At 41.6% G+C, this 21,290-nt stretch overlaps 1 protein-coding gene and 1 long non-coding RNA gene across 4 annotated transcripts in view; both read right to left on the bottom strand.

Annotated features, from left to right (window-relative positions):
* Nucleotides 1-805, bottom strand: part of LOC118362496 (tyrosine-protein kinase Fes/Fps-like) — a 42,360-nt gene extending 41,555 nt beyond the window's left edge. For all 3 annotated transcript variants that reach the window (XM_052482194.1, XM_052482196.1, XM_052482185.1), the window contains exon 1: nucleotides 597-805. The gene's annotated coding sequence lies outside the window, so the exon portion shown is untranslated. The remainder of the gene's footprint in view (nucleotides 1-596) is intronic.
* A 7,048-nt stretch (nucleotides 806-7,853) lies between these two features.
* LOC127912525 (uncharacterized) lies at nucleotides 7,854-16,299 on the bottom strand. Its single transcript, XR_008083065.1, has 3 exons — nucleotides 15,836-16,299; nucleotides 8,698-8,809; nucleotides 7,854-8,605 (listed from the first exon to the last, which is right to left on the bottom strand). It is a non-coding gene; the product is annotated as an uncharacterized LOC127912525 (long non-coding RNA).
* Nucleotides 16,300-21,290: the final 4,991 nt, after the last annotated feature.

Raw genomic sequence — 21,290 nt, 5'->3', positions numbered from 1 at the left:
AAACTTCGCAAAGCTATTGAAGAGGAGTGGGACAACATTCCACAGGCCACAATCAACAGCCTGATCAACTCTATTTGAAGGAGATGTATCCCACTGCATGAGGCAAATTATGGTCCCACCAGATACGGTCTGGTTTACTGATCCATGCCCCTTCTTTTTTTATGGTATATGTGACCAAGAGATGCATATCTGTACTCCCAGTCATGTGAAATCCATAGATTAGGGCCTAATTTATTTATTTCAATTTACTTATTTCCTTATATTAACTGTTACCCAGTAAAATCTTTGAAATTATTGAACGTTGAATCTATACATTTGTTCTGCGTACATACAGCAGGGATGAGTAATATGTTGACGAAACCTACAACTGAACATGTAAACGCGCCCTGATGATGAATTTACCTTGATCGAAATTCGATTACACAAAATCCTTTATCTAACTACATAGGTGATATGTGCATGTGTAGCTTGCTGTTGAATCCGATATAAATTGTATCATTATCAATAGCCCATGTAGGCTATCATTAAGAGTTAAATAATAGTATACTGTAGTGTAGTGTACTATGAGTTTACGTTGTCTGAAAAAATATTCTCACCTCAGGTTATTGCAAGCAGTCCACTCCTAAATGTCAAGGATTTATAGCATATGTAAGGCTATGACGATTCTTATCGAGTAGGCATTAATTGTGCGGACAGAAACTGTTACAGTGAGTTAGTACTGATATCACTGGTCTGGCTCCGCGACCATACTCGCATCAGAAATAAAAGCAGGAAGCTAGCGCTGTCCTACCACAGCGGGACTGACTGGGGAGGTGAGTGACTGCGTCCTCTTCGGGACGGAAGGCTTGGTACAGCACAGTTCAAGAACATAACATCTCATTAACTGGGTGGATAAACGGGGACAATAATTGAGGTAAGCAGGTGACTAAGTTGGAACGCATCATTAGGTGAATGCACCAATTTGTAAGTCGCTCTGGATAAGAGCGTCTGCTAAATGACTTAAATGTTAAATGTAATTAGCTTGAGCAGCGGTTGGCCTACAGCACTTGCCCAAGTGACACTCATGATCTAAAATTATACTTTCTGAAAATGCTGTAGAACACCTGCCTACAGCACAATGGAATATATTAGTATGAAATGTACATGCATAAGAATGCACCATAAATATAAATTAAAGGAATTGTTAATGACCACAGTATGAGTCATAATACCCATAACCTAGTGGGCAAACGGGGAAATTGTTCTAATAGTTTTCCTCCATTCACTTTCCCATAGGGAATTTCGTGTAGGTTTACCCAGGGCCCATATTCACAAAGAGTACTGATTTTAAGTTTACATTGACAAGGGGGAGGTCCTAGATCATTATCCCTACTGTGAGATTCTTTGGGGATATGGGCCCTGGAAGAAAACTGTTGCCTAATTACCTTGCACCACAGGACTCTGTTGCCAAGGGTAGGCAACCCTCTTCCTGAGAGGTGCCAAGATGGCGGCTTGAACAGACGCTTTTTTTTACCGAGCTCCGTACCAAACTTCAGAAAGATTGTGAAAAAAAAAAGTTTACAGTCATTACTATTTTTATTTTATTTATTTCGGCATGTACATGCAAAGTCGTGACAAAAAGAAAGGAAGAAGTTAGCCGTTCTATTGCTAATCAACGAGAGAGAAACGTGCCATAACTACGCTTGGCCTATGGATATCATGCTTTCGAATGCTGTTGAAAATGACGAATTCCCCTCTTTACCGGTTACTCCGTGCAAACCTCCAAACTCCAAAAAACCCAACATGAACTCTGACATCGTGGCTACCCTCTCCTTACTCATCAAGTCCAGGTGTGACGCCAACCATGGTTATCGAAGGATTGAAAAAGACTGGAGTTTGCATAAGGTGAAAACGAGAGTGGCAAAAGTTGAAAAAAAATGTGGAAAGGGTGGAAAAGAATAACAATGTCTACCATAGACGTCTCACTGATCTGAAACAATACACAAGAAAATGGAACCTGAGACTCTACGGCATGTCAGAGGTGGAGAATGAAGATGTGCGAGGAGAGGCTATCCGTATCTGCCAAGAAGTTTTGCCTGCAGAGAAGAACTAAGTTTGTGATACCATCGACGTTGTACATCGCCTCGGCAAGAAGCAACAGCAAAACAATTCAAGACCTAGGGGTATCATCATCCTATTCACTACCAGATTCTACAGGGATGCTGTCTGGAAAGCTGCTCGGAAGAACGCCTTCCTTCAGAGCCATGGTATGCGTTTCGCCGAGCATCTCAACCCGGAAGACATAGAAAGAAGGAACAAGTTGTGGCCAACGATCAAGATAGCACGAAATGAGGGGAGGCTCCATCAAAGGTTCAGAAATCCACATTCCTCCCTAAAATCTCACCAGAAGGAACAGGTTGATGGTTTCAGCCATGGTATTCTCATTTTCCTTATGTTGTTTACCTAACAAGCATCAGGTGACTATTTTTCAGGAATACTCAGGTACCTCAATTTATTAGTTTGTTCTTGTATGACCAGAATACCTATTTTGTTTACAAACTTACGAAGAAGATTGAAAGTTGTATTTATTTTTTATGTATACAGTAACTAAGATAGTGTTTTAAAGGGCATTACAGGTCTGCTCTGACTTTACACGGTTATTGCTCTATTTAGTTATTAATACTTATTTCCAAAAAAGGTCTTAGGAACGTTTATATGTAAAAAAATATATATATATTTTTTATGATCAGTTTTCATACGTACTTAAAATAGTAGGTACCCTTTTATTTAAATGATTATTTGTTGTTTTATTTCTCAGAATAGTTCCTGATTACACTAAAGGGGGTTTTTAGTCTCTCTTACTACAAGAACCCTTGGTTTGGTCCTGAACATAATTTTCAGTTGAGTTGAATTTCAAAGCCAGATAACGTCTAGACAACGATAAACACCTGCCTCTGATTGAGAACCACTCCAGACAGCCATAGACTTTGCTAGATCACCCCACTAGCTACAATCCCAATATATACACACCAAAACCCCAAGACAAAACACACCACAATACAAAAACCCCATGCCACACCCTGGCCTGACCCAATACATAAAGATAAAACACAAAATACTTAGACCAGGGGCCTGTTGCACAAAACTAGGATAAGGGATTAAGCCAGGATATCTTGGTGATCCTGGCTCAATTGATCCGTAATCCGGTTGCACTAAAGATGGATAGGGGGCAGGAGGATATGTTATGGTATAAATTACCATGGAGATTTATTCTGTGGAGCTAGCCTGCTCCAGACCAGGCTAAATTCCAGGATCTATTTAATCTCATCCCTAATGTCAGTCAGCAGTCACCACAAATGGAAACCAATAGTTATTTCACTGCTCACTATACATTGTTATCACATATAACTAGACCCACTGTCATTATTTAAACGTTTGTGATCATTAATTTCAATGATTTTGGATAAAAAATGATTTTTAGATGTTGCTATCATTAGATAATTTAGTTTCCCATAGACTATATATAAAATGATAGAATATTAGGGCCACAGAGGGAAAAAAAAGACAAGTCATAATATTGTAACCAGTTGTTTTAAAGGAGGACTGAGGTGATTGATTACGATTGGAGCGAGCGGTCGCATTCGCACTTCGCTCTGCAGGTTGTATAACTTTTTCATTACATTTCATTATAGTACAACGGTTGATTTGTCTAATCTTAGCAATTCTTCTTAGCTAGCTACATAGCCGTCCTTGTATCAGAGATAATTGCATAATTATCGTATTTCGTCGCCCTAACGTAGCCTTCACTGCTATTCGCCCAGGAGCTAGCAACGCTAGCTAACGCACACAGATTAGCATCACTGTAGTGCTATTCACTCAACTGTACGACTTGATTAGTTCAGTGTTAGCTAGCTACATAGCTGTCTTTGTTTCCAAGATAATTGTGTAGTTTAGTGTGTGTAGCCTTGGAGTGATTATGTTAATTCACTGAGGTTCGCTAGCCAGCTATTTGTCGTCCTTAACGTAGGAGACTCTGCTAGCTAGCCAACAGCTAACAGCTAACAGCTAGCCAACGTCTACTGTTTCGAATTCAATCACCGGTCAGGTAGTATCACATTTTCATTTCATTACAGTACAACGGTTTGATTTGTTTGATCGTAGCTAGCTACATAGCCGTCTTTGTTTCAAAGATAATTGTGTAGTCTAGACCGATTTCCTAGGTTAGCTAGCCAGCTATTGTCGTTCTTTTAACTCAACGTAACGTAAACAACACTGCTAGCTAGCCAGCTAGCCCCGAATAGCAGCACTGTAGAATTATTACACTCAACGGAACGACTTGATTAGTGTAGTGTCAACAACGCAGCTACTGCCAGCTAGCCTACTTTAGCAGTACTGTATCATTTTAATCATTTTAGTCAATAAGATTCTTGCTACGTAAGCTTAACTTTCTGAACATTCGAGACGTGTAGTCCGCTTGTCATTCCAATTTCCTTGCATTAGCGTAGCCTTTTCTGTAGCCTGTCAACTATGTGTCTGTCTATCCCTGTTCTCTCCTCTCTGCACAGATCATACAAACGCTCCACACCGCGTGGCCGCGACCACCCTAACCTGGTGGTCCCAGCGCGTACGACCCACGTGGAGTTCCAGGTCTCTGGTAGCCTCTGGAACTGCCAATCTGCGGCCAACAAGGCAGAGTTCATCTCAGCCTATGCCTCCCTCCAGTCCCTTGACTTCTTGGCACTGACGGAAACATGGATCACCACAGATAACACTGCTACTCCTACTGCTCTCTCCTCGTCCGCCCACGTGTTCTCGCACACCCCGAGAGCTTCTGGTCAGCGGGGTGGTGGCACCGGGATCCTCATCTCTCCCAAGTGGTCTTTCTCTCTTTCTCCCCTTACCCATCTGTCTATTGCCTCCTTTGAATTCCATGCTGTCACAGTTACCAGCCCTTTCAAGCTTAACATCCTTATCATTCATCGCCCTCCAGGTTCCCTCGGAGAGTTCATCAATGAGCTTGATGCCTTGATAAGCTCCTTTCCTGAGGACGGCTCACCTCTCACAGTTCTGGGCGACTTTAACCTCCCCACGTCTACCTTTGACTCATTCCTCTCTGCCTCCTTCTTTCCACTCCTCTCCTCTTTTGACCTCACCCTCTCACCTTCCCCCTACTCACAAGGCAGGCAATACGCTTGACCTCATCTTTACTAGATGCTGTTCTTCCACTAACCTCATTGCAACTCCCCTCCAAGTCTCCGACCACTACCTTGTATCCTTTTCCCTCTCGCTCTCATCCAACACTTCCCACACTGCCCCTACTCGGATGGTATCGCGCCGTCCCAACCTTCGCTCTCTCTCACCCGCTACTCTCTCCTCTTCCATCCTATCTTCTCTTCCCTCTGCTCAAACTTTCTCCAACCTATCTCCTGATTCTGCCTCCTCAACCCTCCTCTCCTCCCTTACTGCATCCTTTGACTCCCTATGTCCCCTATCCTCCAGGCCGGCTCGGTCCTCCCCTCCCGCTCCGTGGCTCGACGACTCATTGCGAGCTCACAGAACAGGGCTCCGGGCAGCCGAGCGGAAATGGAGGAAAACTCGCCTCCCTGCGGACCTGGCATCCTTTCACTCCCTCCTCTCTACATTTTCCTCCTCTGTCTCTGCTGCTAAAGCCACTTTCTACCATTCTAAATTCCAAGCATCCGCCTCTAACCCTAGGAAGCTCTTTGCCACCTTCTCCTCCCTCCTGAATCCTCCCCCTCCCTCCTCCCTCTCTGCAGATGACTTCGTCAACCATTTTGAAAAGAAGGTCGATGACATCCGATCCTCGTTTGCTAAGTGAAACGACACCGCTGGTTCTGCTCACACTCCCCTACCCTATGCTCTGACCTCTTTCTCCCCTCTCTCTCAGATGAAATCTCGCGTCTTGTGACGGCCGGCCGCCCAACAACCTGCCCGCTTGACCCTATCCCCTCCTCTCTTCTCCAGACCATTTCCGGAGACCTTCTCCCTTACCTCACCTCGCTCATCAACTCATCCCTGACCGCTGGCTACGTCCCTCCCGTCTTCAAGAGAGCGAGAGTTGCACCCCTTCTGAAAAAACCTACACTCGATCCCTCCGATGTCAACAACTACAGACCAGTATCCCTTCTCTCTTTTCTCTCCAAAACTCTTGAGCGTGCCGTCCTTGGCCAGCTCTACCGCTATCTCTCTCAGAATGACCTTCTTGATCCAAATCAGTCAGGTTTCAAGACTAGTCATTCAACTGAGACTGCTCTTCTCTGTATCACGGAGGCGCTCCGCACTGCTAAAGCTAACTCTCTCTCCTCTGCTCTCATCCTTCTAGACCTATCGGCTGCCTTCGATACTGTGAACCATCAGATCCTCCTCTCCACCCTCTCCGAGTTGGGCATCTCCGGCGCGGCCCACGCTTGGATTGCGTCCTACCTGACAGGTCGCTCCTACCAGGTGGCGTGGCGAGAATCTGTCTCCTCACCACGCGCTCTCACCACTGGTGTCCCCCAGGGCTCTGTTCTAGGCCCTCTCTTATTCTCGCTATACACCAAGTCACTTGGCTCTGTCATAACCTCACATGGTCTCTCCTATCATTGCTATGCAGACGACACACAATTAATCTTCTCCTTTCCCCCTTCTGATGACCAGGTGGCGAATCGCATCTCTGCATGTCTGGCAGACATATCAGTGTGGATGACGGATCACCACCTCAAGCTGAACCTCAGCAAGACGGAGCTCCTCTTCCTCCCGGGGAAGGACTGCCCGTTCCATGATCTCGCCATCACGGTTGACAACTCCATTGTGTCCTCCTCCCAGAGCGCTAAGAACCTTGGCGTGATCCTGGACAACACCCTGACGTTCTCAACTAACATCAAGGCGGTGTCCCGTTCCTGTAGGTTCATGCTCTACAACATCCGCAGAGTACGACCCTGCCTCACACAGGAAGCGGCGCAGGTCCTAATCCAGGCACTTGTTATCTCCCGTCTTGATTACTGCAACTCGCTGTTGGCTGGGCTCCCTGCCTGTGCCATTAAACCCCTACAACTCATCCAGAACGCCGCAGCCCGTCTGGTGTTCAACCTTCCCAAGTTCTCTCACGTCACCCCGCTCCTCCGCTCTCTCCACTGGCTTCCAGTTGAAGCTCGCATCCGCTACAAGACCATGGTGCTCGCCTACGGAGCTGTGAGGGGAACGGCACCTCAGTACCTCCAGGCTCTGATCAGGCCCTACACCCAAACAAGGGCACTGCGTTCATCCACCTCTGGCCTGCTCGCCTCCCTACCACTGAGGAAGTACAGTTCCCGCTCAGCCCAGTCAAAACTGTTCGCTGCTCTGGCCCCCAATGGTGGAACAAACTCCCTCACGACGCCAGGACAGCGGAGTCAATCACCACCTTCCGGAGACACCTGAAACCCCACCTCTTCAAGGAATACCTAGGATAGGGTAAGTAAGGGTAAGTAATCCTTCTCACCCCCCTTCTCCCCCAACAAGATTTAGATGCAAGTGGCTGTTCCACTGGTTGTCATAAGGTGTATGCACCAATTTGTAAGTCGCTCTGGATAAGAGCGTCTGCTAAATGACTTAAATGTAATGTAAATGAGGACAGTTGTTAAAATGACAGATGCGGGGCATTTCGTGAAATTGTACTTCAGTATGGTTTGATAAACAAAGACATGCTGATGTGCCAGAATATTAAGTATCACATTGTCATAAGTATCAAAACTGTAAAAACAATATGTAGCTTTTCTGCAGAAAGAACCAGCCTCATAAATGTATGACTTTATCCTTTTTCTTCAGTGTGGCCCTAGTACTCTGTCATATAAACAAATACACATTCCATATGAATATAAAAACACAATGTGTAACATTATGTTCCTTTATTGAATAAGGACAAAACAAAGCAGGTAAACCATCAGCTCCTTTCGAAACTGAAGTAACAGTGACTCTACAAGATGGAAAGCACAGAATCCAAGCATATTATACAAAATGATACATACACATTCAAAGGTCTGTATATAACACACCCTGCATGTCTGCACACTAAAATAAATGCAGGACAAATCCATACACATCAACTGAACAGACAAATGAATGGATGCAGTAGCCTCCCTGCAGCCTTGTATTACACACAGTATACCGCACAAACATCATAAGAGGCCAAATTCGTAAAAAAACTAACCCAAAAAAACCCAAATTCCTCTGCCACCGCAGGACATATTTAACCAAAATTGAAAGCACACATACTAACTAAAATAATTCAACACATATTGGTCCCTCAGCAGCCGACCACTGTCGTCATCAGGGAAGATTGCCGGATTGTCCCAGTCCATGGCTGGTGGCACTCTGGGGGCCCTCTCCTTCCTCAGGCAGGCCACATTGTGGAGGACAGCACAAGCCACAGTAATATCACATGCCCTAACAGGGCTGACCCTTAATTTGTGAAGGCAGTGAAAGCGTGCCTTCAGGAGGCCAAAGGTCATTTCAACTCTGGCCCTGGTCCTGGCATGGGCATGGTTGTAGGCCTGCTGTGCTTCCTGGGGGTCTGTGAAAGGTGTCAGGAGAAAAGGCTGGCAGCCATACCCCCTGTCTCCCAGCAACACACCAGAGAATTCACCTGTCAACACAAAATCTCATCATTACTACCTCAAACAAAGTGATATTCTTGACACAGCCATGATGGTTATAAATAGGGGTTGTGTGGCTTACCTTGTGATAGGCACTGATAGATTTCAGAGGCCCGAAACATTCTGGAGTCATGGACTGAGCCAGGCCATTTTGCCACAACATTGCTGATCACACAGTCAGCATTGCAGACCATCTGAAATCATAAGATGAGGAATATTACACCAATCAATGCACATCACTGGCAGATTTTTTGCTTATTTTCCTAGGTAATTTTGCTCAAGAAAATATTCAAGATGTTTTTTAGATATATTTTTTTTACTGAAAACAAGACAAAAATACTAAGTAAGAAAGACATTTTTGCAGTGCAGTGAGCAACCGACCTTGGGTCCTTTGAAAGGCGCTATATAAATTAGTGATTATTATTATAGCTCATCTATTTATTCAATTAAATTTTATTTATATAGCACTTTTCACAATTGTTTCATTCTGTCAAAGCAGCTTTACATTAATGAAAGCAGGAGAAACACAAAAAAAACGGTGGACAACATAAGAAGCAGAGTACAACGGCTAAGATTAAACCGTACTGAGCGTAGTAACGTTAAATAATAATGTAAGGCTTTAATAATAATTTATCATAGCTTTATACAGTGTGATGGACTTACTTTACACAATTTCACTCATATCTGCAGTGCATTTCAATTAAACATTTAACCGTTTCATAATTACAGTACAACTGCGTTTTTGGAGATGTGAATTAAATATTTGAATTGTAATTGTGATGTTTCAGCGGAGCGGTGAGTGTGTAATTGTGCACTACTTACGCATTCAGGCGGTCTGCAATACATTGCCACGCTTTTTCTCTTTGCTTTATCACTGTGGCGGTGTTGCCTTTCTTCTTAATTATATCTTTTACCTCCTCGTATGCCTCCATGAGGATTTGTGCTTCCGACGGGGAAAAGTACGCGGCTCTAGTTGCCATGGTAAATCAGTTAATCTGTGATCTGTGGCGGGGTCTATTTGAGTGAGCCGTGAGCGCGCACCTATCCAGGATTGGTTTCACCTGGCTTAATGAATCCGTGTCTGCTCATCCTGGCTTGGTCTTTGTGCAACCAATTAAGCCTGGACGCACATGTTTTGGCTTCATTGAGCTCAGCTTAGTCATTTATCCCGGATGTCTTAATTCTACTTTTGTGCAACAGGCCCCAGGGCGTGACAATGTTGTTTTGCAATTATAATATTGACAAAGTTCCAGTGAAACTTGCTGCTTTTCATCGGCAATTTTTCTCCACACAGATATTATATATGGAATAATCGGGATATATTGTATAAAAATACCTCTTTATTTTTAAAATATTGGTTCCGAAATAATATCCTATTGGTGAGACAACTGGCAGAGGGTCTTTTACTCAGTTATAAAGAACTCTCATCACTTTACAAGGTCCCTGTAACACCTAAAGATTTTGCAATTGTTTTAGATGCCATTCCCTCAGATGTTGCAATGTTATTCAGGAACGTGTCAAGACCTGACCCTTAGAGCCTACCTTCTATTGACCCTGTTGACTCATCAGTAGGAAAGATTTGTTTCTCTTTTGGTCCATTCAACAACAGAGCGATACGATCCTTGTTTCAGCAGGATGTTGTGTCTATCTATACCTTATGTCATGCCTTATTGGAATGGATTTATTGATAATATCTGTTGGGAAAAAGTTTGGATGTTGCCACAAACAACATACCTATTTAACAAAATTAAGGAAGTTTCCTTTTAAATTATTCATAAATATTATCCTGCCAACCACTATATGAAGAAGTTTAAGGAAAACATCAACTCAAATTGCTCCTTTTGTAATGACCACCCAGAAACAGTGTTGCATCTTTTTTTGGCATTGTATGCATGTAAGAAAACTGTGGCAAGACATCAGTAGGTTTATAATTGAACACATTTATGAAGATGTTACACTATTGTGGAGAGATGTACTGTTTGGATTCTTTACATACAATAGAAATAAGCTGAAACATTTTTATGTAATTAATTCAATTATTCTTTTGGCCAAATTGAATATACACAAATGTAAATTTACAAACAGAAAACCACATGTTCGTACCCTACAAAAAAAAAATGTGAACTGTATTTTAAGACGGTTAAATTCTCTACTAACAAAAAAGCTGTTAGAATATGCATGTCCCTTAAGGTCCTTGTGTAATTGTAATGTGATATTGTACCCCCTAGCTCGATTGTCCATTGTTTGTCCATTGTTTGTAATCTATGTATGCTTGTGTTCCCTCATGTGCTTTATGTATTGATTTGTTGTTAATTTAAGGGGAAAAAAGGCAACCCTCTTCCTGGAGTGCCGTACACCAGAGTTGCGTTCAGTTCACTTGAACGTTTGCAACAGTTTATACTGAACACGTTTTCTCAAAACATTTTTGAACAGACTGAGATACGTTTGTGCCGTTCAGTGGGTGTGGCTTGAAGCAATGAGTGACATACTTAAATGTCAGCGGTGCGTTTTGAACCCACAACCCAACCCCTCCCTGTTTTTCAACTGGTCGTTCCTTAGAGCTCAGTTCCATTTAACGTTCTATTAGGTTTTTATGTGCTGAACACAGCCCTGATCAACTGGGCTATTTGATCACTTCAGTGATTGCCTAAATTCAATACAACTGGTCTTCCAGGTTGGTTAAATTGAAAACATGAATGCCTATGAACTGAATATTGTATGTCAATTTCCATATATTGGTGACACTAACAAAAGGGTTAAATTGTTCAGCAACATGTGCAGTAAATGCTAACATGGCTTTGGTGATGAAAGGTACATCATCCATTTATTGTCATCTCCCTATCAGGTCACTGCATGCTGTGACATGGACCTGGATGGTGACATCTTCAAGCTGCCTGGCTGAAAACTGACCTTCAATGGTACCAAAAGCAGGGGCCTTATGTGGGAGTACAGCAACAGTCTCTCTCTCCATGCTGTTAACATGTATTGTATGTAAATTCATACAAACAGTTACGGACGCAATCCCTGACTTACAGTTGAAGTGGGAAGTTTACATAAACTTAGGTTGGAGTCATTAACTCGTTTTTCAGCCACTCCACAAATTTCTTGTTAACAAACTATAGTTTTGGTAAGTCGGTTAGGACATCGACTTTGCATGACAAAAGTAATTTTCCCAACAATTGTTTACAGACAGAGTTTTAATGACTCCAACCTAAGTGGATGTAAACTTCCGACTTCAACTGTATATATTGCACACTGTTTGTGTACTGTAAAATCACATGGAGTAACGTACATTTTTCATAGTTTTAAATTTCAGTAGCTCCTTGGTCACGTCAATTACACACCTAAGAAGCGTGCAATGGATATACACCCATATTGCATAACCTCTAGCTAATATTACATTAATATTAGTTTGACAATTAGGAGGTTCAGTCCCTTTTCTTTAATATTTATCTATAATAATTGGTAGTTCTAAGTACTTATTTTCCCAGTCCCCCCCCCCCCTCACACACACAGTATTTAACAGCGGTACACAAAGAGAGACAAATAATATCTACTTTCATCGTTAATATCAACCATAAAGGAAAATGCCAAAGTACGAGAGTCATGCTATTAATTGTCCAAAGCAGGGATGGAGAGTGAGCTAGTGAGGTAGGCTGCAGTGGGTTTGCTGGTCAATACATATACTGATCATTTAACCACAGTAATGGTGGCCAGTAAATCAATGAATAAAAATGTAATAACAAATTGTAGACCTTTAATATTTTCCAACATGCCAACAGAAACTTTACTTAAGTACAAAACATTTCAGTGTTAACTTTCTCTTTATCCCTGGTTGATGTACATTTCAGAGCCTCTTCAGTGTGGATGGGTTATAGCATACATTAACCCTGGTTGATGTACATTTCAGAGCCTCTTCGGTGTGGATGGGGTATAGCATACATTAACCCTGGTTGATGTACATGTCAGAGCCTCTTCAGTGTGGATGGGGTATAGCATACATTAACCCTGGTTGTTGTACATGTCAGAGCCTCTTCAGTGTGGATGGGGTATAGCATACATTAACCCTGGTTGATGTACATGTCAGAGCCTCTTCGGTGTGGATGGGGTATAGCATACATTAACCCTGGTTGATGTACATGTCAGAGCCTCTTCGGTGTGGATGGGGTATAGCATACATTAACCCTGGTTGATGTACATGTCAGAGCCTCTTCGGTGTGGATGGGGTATAGCATACATTAACCCTGGTTGATGTACATGTCAGAGCCTCTTCGGTGTGGATGGGGTATAGCATACATTAACCCTGGTTGATGTACATGTCAGAGCCTCTTCGGTGTGGATGGGGTATAGCATACATTAACCCTGGTTGATGTACATGTCAGAGCCTCTTCGGTGTGGATGGGGTATAGCATACATTAACCCTGGTTGATGTACATGTCAGAGCCTCTTCGGTGTGGATGGGGTATAGCATACATTAACCCTGGTTGATGTACATGTCAGAGCCTCTTCGGTGTGGATGGGGTATAGCATACATTAACCCTGGTTGATGTACATGTCAGAGCCTCTTCAGTGTGGATGGGGTATAGCATACATTAACCCTGGTTGATGTACATGTCAGAGCCTCTTCAGTGTGGATGGGGTATAGCATACATTAACCCTGGTTGATGTACATGTCAGAGCCTCTTCGGTGTGGATGGGGTATAGCATACATTAACCCTGGTTGATGTACATGTCAGAGCCTCTTCGGTGTGGATGGGGTACAGCATACATTAACCCTGGTTGATGTACATGTCAGAGCCTCTTCGGTGTGGATGGGGTATAGCATACATTAACCCTGGTTGATGTACATGTCAGAGCCTCTTCGGTGTGGATGGGGTATAGCATACATTTACAACAACAGAATGTGTTCTTTACTCTGTTGAACTCGTCTTCATTCCTCGGCACAGAACATGGAACCACCGTTGACATGCAATACAGTCAATCTAAAACAAAACAAAGCGGAACACGTTATAAATAATATCAAATATCAAAGCAGTATGACGAATTAGCCATCCATTGTGTTATATCATAAATTGTCTTACAGCCTAAATTACAGGCACTGAACCATTTACAGGAGAATAATAAAAGTAGCATATAGGATCCAACCCTATCACAGAGTGAATAAATGTAGAGCATTTGTAGACTTTAAGATTTTTTAAAAATTAAGTGACAGTTTCATCAGTACGTGCTTAAAGAAAGTCATATCACAAAGATCACAGATGACAGTGCCCACCAAGTCCATGACATTAGAGAATGAATTGTAAGCACCAAAGTGTCTTGGAACTCCCTCTCCCGGATCCGGGAGAATTGTCATCAACTGACACTAATTAGCATAACGCAACGGACAAAAAAATATCACTAGAAAATATTCATATTCGTGAAATATATTGAAACACAGCTTAGCCTTTTGTTAATCACCCCGTCATCTCAGATTTTGAAATGAAGCTTTACAGCCAAAGCAAGACAAGCATTTGTGTAAGTGTATCGATAGCATAGCATTATGCCTAGCTAGCAGCAGGCAGCTTGGTCACAAATCAGAAAAGCAATCAAATTAAATCGTTTACCTTTGATGAGCTTTGGATGTTTTCACTCATGAGACTCCCAGTTAGACAGCAAATGTTCATTTTGTTCCATAAAGATTATTTTTATAGCCGAAACACCTCCGTTTGTACTTCACGTTTGGTTGAGAAATCCACCGGAAACTGCGGTCACGACAACGCCGGAAAATATTCCAAATTAGATCCATAATATCGACAGAAACATTGCAAACGTTTTTTATAATCAATCCTCAAGGTGTTTTTAAAATATCTATTCGATAATATATCAACCGGGACAGGTGGCTTCTTAGTAGGAAAGAGAAACAATGGCCGCATTTGTCTTTTACGCACAAACACTCTTGAGAGCCTCCAGCTGACCACTGACGCAATGTTGTCGTTCAGGCTCATTTTTCAAAATAAAAGCCTGAAACTATGTATTGTGACAGACACATTAGGGAAGCCATAGAAAAATGAATCTGGTTGATATCTCATTCACTGCTCAATAAGGGACGCATAGGAACGCAGAGCTTTCTAAATAAGAGTCTCTTCCTGATTGGATTTTTCTCAGGCTTTCGCCTGCAATATCAGTTCTGTTATACTCACAGACAATATTTTTACAGTTTTGGAAACTTTAGAGTGTTTTATATCCTAAGCTGTCAATTATATGCATATTCTAGCATCTTGTCCTGACAAAATAGCCCGTTTACTTTGGGAACGTTATTTTTCCAAAAATGAAAATAGTGCCCCCTAGTTTCAACAGTGTGTTTGTCAAAATAATATCTGAAAATGTCAGTTGTTGAACATAATAAGTATATTTGCAATAGCAATTTATGATATATGCAGTTGAGGAATATTCCATGTACCAACACTACATGTAGGACAAACATAAGACATTCCCACATACAGTATACACATACATAAGGCATTTTTCAGCTCTGATTTTACCACTCAGAATCCAGAATGGATATGACAATGGGGTAGCACAGGATGTAATACACCCTTACAACAATCTACTTCTTGATCTTCTTATCTGATAAACTGCTACTATGTGTCAAGAAAAGAGCCCCAATTAGGGTTCATGTACTCCATTAAAAAAAGGGCTGGTTTAGATTAAAAACTATTGCCCTGTGCCCCCGTTCATAGGGGCATGAGAGACTAGTCAGTGGTAGAATTGAGTTGGCACTTTATTGGCCCAAACTCCCACAAGGTTGAGGTTACTCATGGACAGTAATTAGTATTTGTATTTTGTTACAGTGACGCATTGCGTCCAAGAATAGAATCCAAACTGTTAGGAAATATTTGTTCCCATAAATACACTTTAGTCAGACTGCCAGACTGTGTAAAAACTTAATGTGATGGGGCCGGCAAAGGAGTTCCCATTGACTAAACCCCACAGAGCCAATCAGGAGAGAATACATACAGGTCAACGGTGCCAATTGAAAGTCAAGGGGTGTGTCTGTGCCTTTTGGATTAATCTCTCTTTACAGAGAACCCCTGTGTTTCAAGTCTGCTCTGTGCATGTCTGAAAGTGACAGCCAGCAGCCAAGAGAGTTTTTCACAGTATGTCATAACAAAGTATTACACTTATGAATGTATGTAAAATGCTAATATGTATTAGATCCAGTACAATGGAATAACTAATACCTGAATTTGAATGCAGCGTGTTCCGATTCCTCCTTCTCTTTCTGTCCTGCAGGGTCAACCAAAACACTTGGCCTGATGGTTCATGCAGATACTGGGGAAGCAATATAGAAATGTGTTGATCCCTTAAATTATTTGACTATTAAATCACCCATATCACAACCCTCATACCTCTTCACAAAAATGTACCTAAATCAATCTTGGAAAAAGGATTAGACTCACAATGAACTTCCAGTAGTTCTGGTTCACATTCAAGAAACTCATGACAGCATTGTAGTTACCGAAGTTCACCTGAAATAAATAATTTCACATGCTTGCCACTAAGACCCCCAAAAATGTATCAATAGTTAATCCTTTAAAATTCCACAAATAATTAAGCACAAACTAAAATACATAGACATTTCAGAGAATATTGGTTGGTTAGAAGGATTGTTAATCAATATTTAAAACATTCATTTGCCTTTGTTTTTATTTGTCTAATATGTTCTGGCTACATGCAAAAAAAAGTGTGTTATTGCTGACAATACTGTATTTACGTGATGACACATCTTCACTATTTACTTTAAAGTGGCAGAATAAGGGCCATAAATATTCAAGTGTACGTCATCAGAAACATTCAACTCCAATTCCAGTTTCCTGCCTTGTTCAGGGGCAGAACGACTGATTTTTACCTTGTCAGCTTGGGGATTCGATCTTGCAACCTAACCACTAGGCTACCTGCCGCCCCTAATCTAATGTACTTCTATGTTCATCCTTCATACTGTATGATTTTTTTCCCCAAGATATGTTGAGAATTGTGATTGAAAAAATGCTCATTATCATGTTATAACTAGTATTTATTACCTCACCCACAATCCATTTATGGGGCTGCAGAGTTTTAAACTGAGAATGATGAAGGAGAGAGGACTTTGTAGACCTCACAACAGCAACCACCACCTCGCAATTATTTCTTCGCCACAGAGCTGTGACCTGTAATATGCAAATTAAACACATTTAGAAGACCTATTGTCCGCTTAAACAAGAACTGAAAACAAACTATCACAATCCTTTAACATTTGGGGGAAAAAACATACCTGGCCTGCAGCCTCGTTGTCTTGGAGTGATGTTGCCTCAACCCTGCTTTCATATTTCTTGTGGTGTGCCTTCCCTGCTGGTTTCTTTTTACCCTTCTTCTTTGGCTCAGGTAATTGTCTGGGAGGCTGGAAATACTTTGACCTGGACTTGTGAGGTGAGTATTTTCTTTATCTCTTGGCCCACTGCTCCTCTTCCTGGTCCAACAACTTGTTGCGGTAGGGGGATTTAGTGAACAGTGATTCTGGCAGGTCATGTTTTATTATGTGCTCCCTATACCTACCTTAGAGGGGTGCATGCATTTTCAAAATTAATTCAGCTGGACGGAGGAATTTCTTATTTTGCCAAATGGAATGCTTCAGGATCCAAAACCACTGTTCCACATAGCAGTTGGTGTCCCGTGACTTCACTGATTGCAATGTTGTGTTGGTCACATTACAATATCTTGTAAGGTCACCCAGCAGTATCCCACTCCATATGGGGGAAAACGGCCATGTAAGTTTCCATTAGAACATTGATTATCCCAGGGCAGAAAAATATTTTCAGGCCCTGTCTGTGTCTCCTGCAGAAGACTCTGCGAATGTTTAAGAACTGACATAAATTCACGTGTGAAGGGAGATTGTCCACATATTGTTTTATTTTTTGCTGACATGACAGTTAATGAAAAAGTGCAATCTCTCATCACGTCCTCCACTTTCACCTTCTCGGACTTCAATACTCTCATCTAAATGCTTTTGTGATTCATCCACAAGATTACTTTTATGTTGTGGTTTGAAAAGCACACACTTGTCTAAAGGCATTGAGTGCCTTGAAGAAAGAGGTGCTGTTGAGCAACAAGGCAAACCAAAAAGTTTCAGAGCCCATTGTCATTTGTTTTCTTCCCAAATCCCCGGGCAACAGCCTTAAGGATCTGGGCAGAGCACAGATGGAGCACTGAAGTCTTCGCAATCTTCTTTTTCCTCCAAGGAAACTCTGCTGTGGGCTCTGTTTAGATAAGTGATGCTCTCTTTGTTAAATGAGAGCAATACACTTCCAATCAGCGCCCAGCTGAAATCAGCCTCCACCTGTCTCATCTTGCAGCTTGTCATTTGTGAGACCTTGCATACTGTTTCCATTAACCAAAAGGTTATTGTTGGGATGGAGTGCTGAACACTAATCATCTCAGATACGGGGAGGGGGGTTTATCCTTGCCCATTCCGGGCTGAACCAGAGCATAGTACAGAACTCTTTTACTTTGAATGCTAATCTTAGACACAATCTCACCAGTGGCATCAAGATGAAGAGACATTCTCAGATGTTCAACTAGGATCTTCAAACCCTCTTCTGTGAACAAGTGAATGCCAAACGGCTCGACTTGGAGGTGCTGCATGTATCCAGATGTAGTAGCTGAAGTTGTGGCACACTCCTTCAAAACCTTTTGTGCTCTTTCTGATTTCAGCCCCAATCACTTTGAGAATATCTTTTGAAGGGCTTCTTGTAATGTTGCCTGCCAAAATCTCTTCTGTACGTGTGTTTTTTAACTGTCTGTAGTGCTAGCTGTGGACACCTTTTTGTGCTGCCTTTGCTACTGCACTTCTGATATCTTACAGGCCTACATCTTCTCTCACTTCGTTAGTCTCACCTCGCCAAATCTGAATACCATGATTTGACATATTTGCTATATTTTCTAGGCCTTTTTTTGTCATTTAAACATGTATTATGCTTTACGACTGAAAGGTGCAGGTGGCCGAGGTACAGAAGTAAGGTGAGGCTTTTTTCCGGATGTGACTAGCTTTGATTTGCTGGTATTTGAATGCCAAGATGCAGCATGGATTGACCTTATTAAATTCAGAATAAAGCACATCTGTCCATGGCTGTTGTACATTTGAGGAAGCCTGGTAAAGGCTCTATTTTCTTCCACCTGTCCATCTTAATAGAAATGTCAAATGACTTTGCCCCCTGGTCTGGTCATTCTTTTAGCATCACTCACTTATTCTGTCCCTGTCTCTGAGTACTCTTCGTCACGTTGTGCTTGTATGTCATCTTTCCTGTCCTCCAGAGCCTCTGCTTCACCTTTTGTCTCTGGAGTAATGATCTAGTTGCTGTTGACTGAATTTCTGGCCATCATCAATATTTCCCTTTCCATTGTCATCTTTATTTGCCAGTTTTTTAGAGTTTCTAATGTGTTGTTAACTCCATCATTTTCTTTTTGTGGTATGTTTTCCGTAAAGACATTAAAACTTAGTGAATTATGTCGATAGCTTTTTGTATTTCTGAGTGACGTAAAGGTATCAAAATATAAGTTGATCACTGCACAGGAAAACAACTAGTTACAACGTGTAATTGTGGTGTGAATGTTATACATGTTGGTGTTACACAAAAGATGTGGGAATTTATTTTTCCAGCTAGAAATAGGCCATGCATCAAATAACTATTTTCATCAGAGAAAGGAACCCTCAAATGTACTATTGCATTTTGTAAGTTGTCTGCAGGTGGCTTGTTGTGAATGCACTCAAATATCAAGTCATTGTCAGGTTATGTAAACTGAGTGCTAATACTCACAGTAGAAGGATTTGTCTTAATGTACAGTGTATGAAAGTGATGCTATGAAAATTATTATTTCACGTTATCAAGCTCAATGTGACTGACAAATCACTGCCTATTACTGTGATTAAAAAGAGCATATGAAACATTGTTTTTCATGAGGCCTACCTGTGCGACTTCCTTTAAGTACCTCTGTTCGAACACCAAATTAATTACAATGTCGTCTTTTCAATAAGGGCTGTGAAAGGCAGACTGGACTCGAGGCAAAGAGCTGGGTGACAAATGAAAATATTAAAAACTTTAAAGTATGCTTTAGACTAACAACCAGCTTAGTGACAACATGACAACTAATATCACAGTACCATGCAGCTGTATGCGCCAACGACAAAGGACAGTTACACGTATTTCCAAACAAGTGGACAAAAACATGACAACTATTACAAACAACAGCAAGTATTGTATGCAGTGCCTAAGGTTGACCAGTGTACAAGCAAACATAACTGTATTCACTATTTTAGAGGCCACCCTCAGGCAAATGAGTCCGGTACATCTGGATCAGAACCAGGTTATTCTCCAGTGCTGTGACCCTCATAAAAAAAAAAGTCCTGAAAATAGTGATGACTCTACTGCCACTACAACAGCATCCTCCTCTACTGTCCATATCCCACAGCTGACTTAACATGTACCATTGCACTGAGCTGTAGTATTTCTTCATACATCTGTGAAAGTATTTTTACAGCTCCCAACAAGATTTGTATGTTGCAAAGTCAAAATAAACAGAACTAGTTAGTAGAACATGTTTATGTACCAGGGAAAACAAGGCTTTGACTTTCCAGTCACACAAAAAGCTTAGTCTTTGATATTTCAACATAGTATGGACAAAAACGCTTTTAGACCTACAAGCTAAGTAGGCTATGGATATGGGAATCTCAGTTGTCATGGTTCTGGGGGCGTCTACAGCTAGAGGGCTCTCATGGTTCTTGAAGTGTAGACAAATGGTAGAAGGTTTGAGGGTGTTATGAAACGGGAGTGGTGCTTATAACATAATGACACCTAACTGGAGCTAGACTGAAAAGGCATCAATACAGTCCACTCAGCAGGACCTGAGAAAGCAAGAAACTGGAGACAACATTTTATGCTAAAATTATAACATTGACTCTTAATTTCAACAGTTACAGTCATTGACTGTCCTATTGAAGCTTGAGGACTGTTAGAAAGGAATGTAGGGACCATAGAATATCCTGCGTTGTGAGATTGTAATATCCTGGGAGGGTTTGAGGATACAAGGGGGTCAGACAGATAATAGTAATCACTGTTAACTACTCTCAGTCAGATACGTGTGATATGAAGGTAGTCAGTAGACATTCTTAACCTTGTTTGAGGTCAGTAGGTCACATGACCAAGGAGCTAATGACATTTTAGAATGAATGTAAAATCGAGTGATGAAAATGGACAAACTCAAGGGTGTGCAATATAAGGGTAGTCAGCGTACATTCTGAACCTTGTTTAAAGTCAGGTCACATGACCAAGGAGCTATTGAAATGTTAAAGTTTGAAAAATTCATGTAAAATCAAGTGAGATGAAAATGAACAAACCAAAGGGTGTGCAATGTGTAGGCCCACTGAGTATACATTCTGAACCTGGTTTGAAGTCAGGTCACATGACCAAGGCACTATTGATACTTTAAAGTTTGAAAAATGTATGTAAAAACATGTGAAATGAAAAACAAAGGGTGTGCAATATAGAAGGGTAGACAGTGGACATTCTGAACCTTGTTTGAGTCAAGTAGGTCACAACCAGGGAGCTATTGAATTTCGAATGTATAAATAGTTTGTACTTTGTTTATGCTCCCTAACTAATTCAA

Source organism: Oncorhynchus keta, chromosome 2 (assembly GCF_023373465.1).
Source record: "Oncorhynchus keta strain PuntledgeMale-10-30-2019 chromosome 2, Oket_V2, whole genome shotgun sequence".
In the NCBI taxonomy this organism is placed as follows: domain Eukaryota; kingdom Metazoa; phylum Chordata; class Actinopteri; order Salmoniformes; family Salmonidae; genus Oncorhynchus; species Oncorhynchus keta.
Note: the sequence above shows the minus strand (reverse complement) of the source record. Positions and strands in the feature narration are given on the sequence as shown.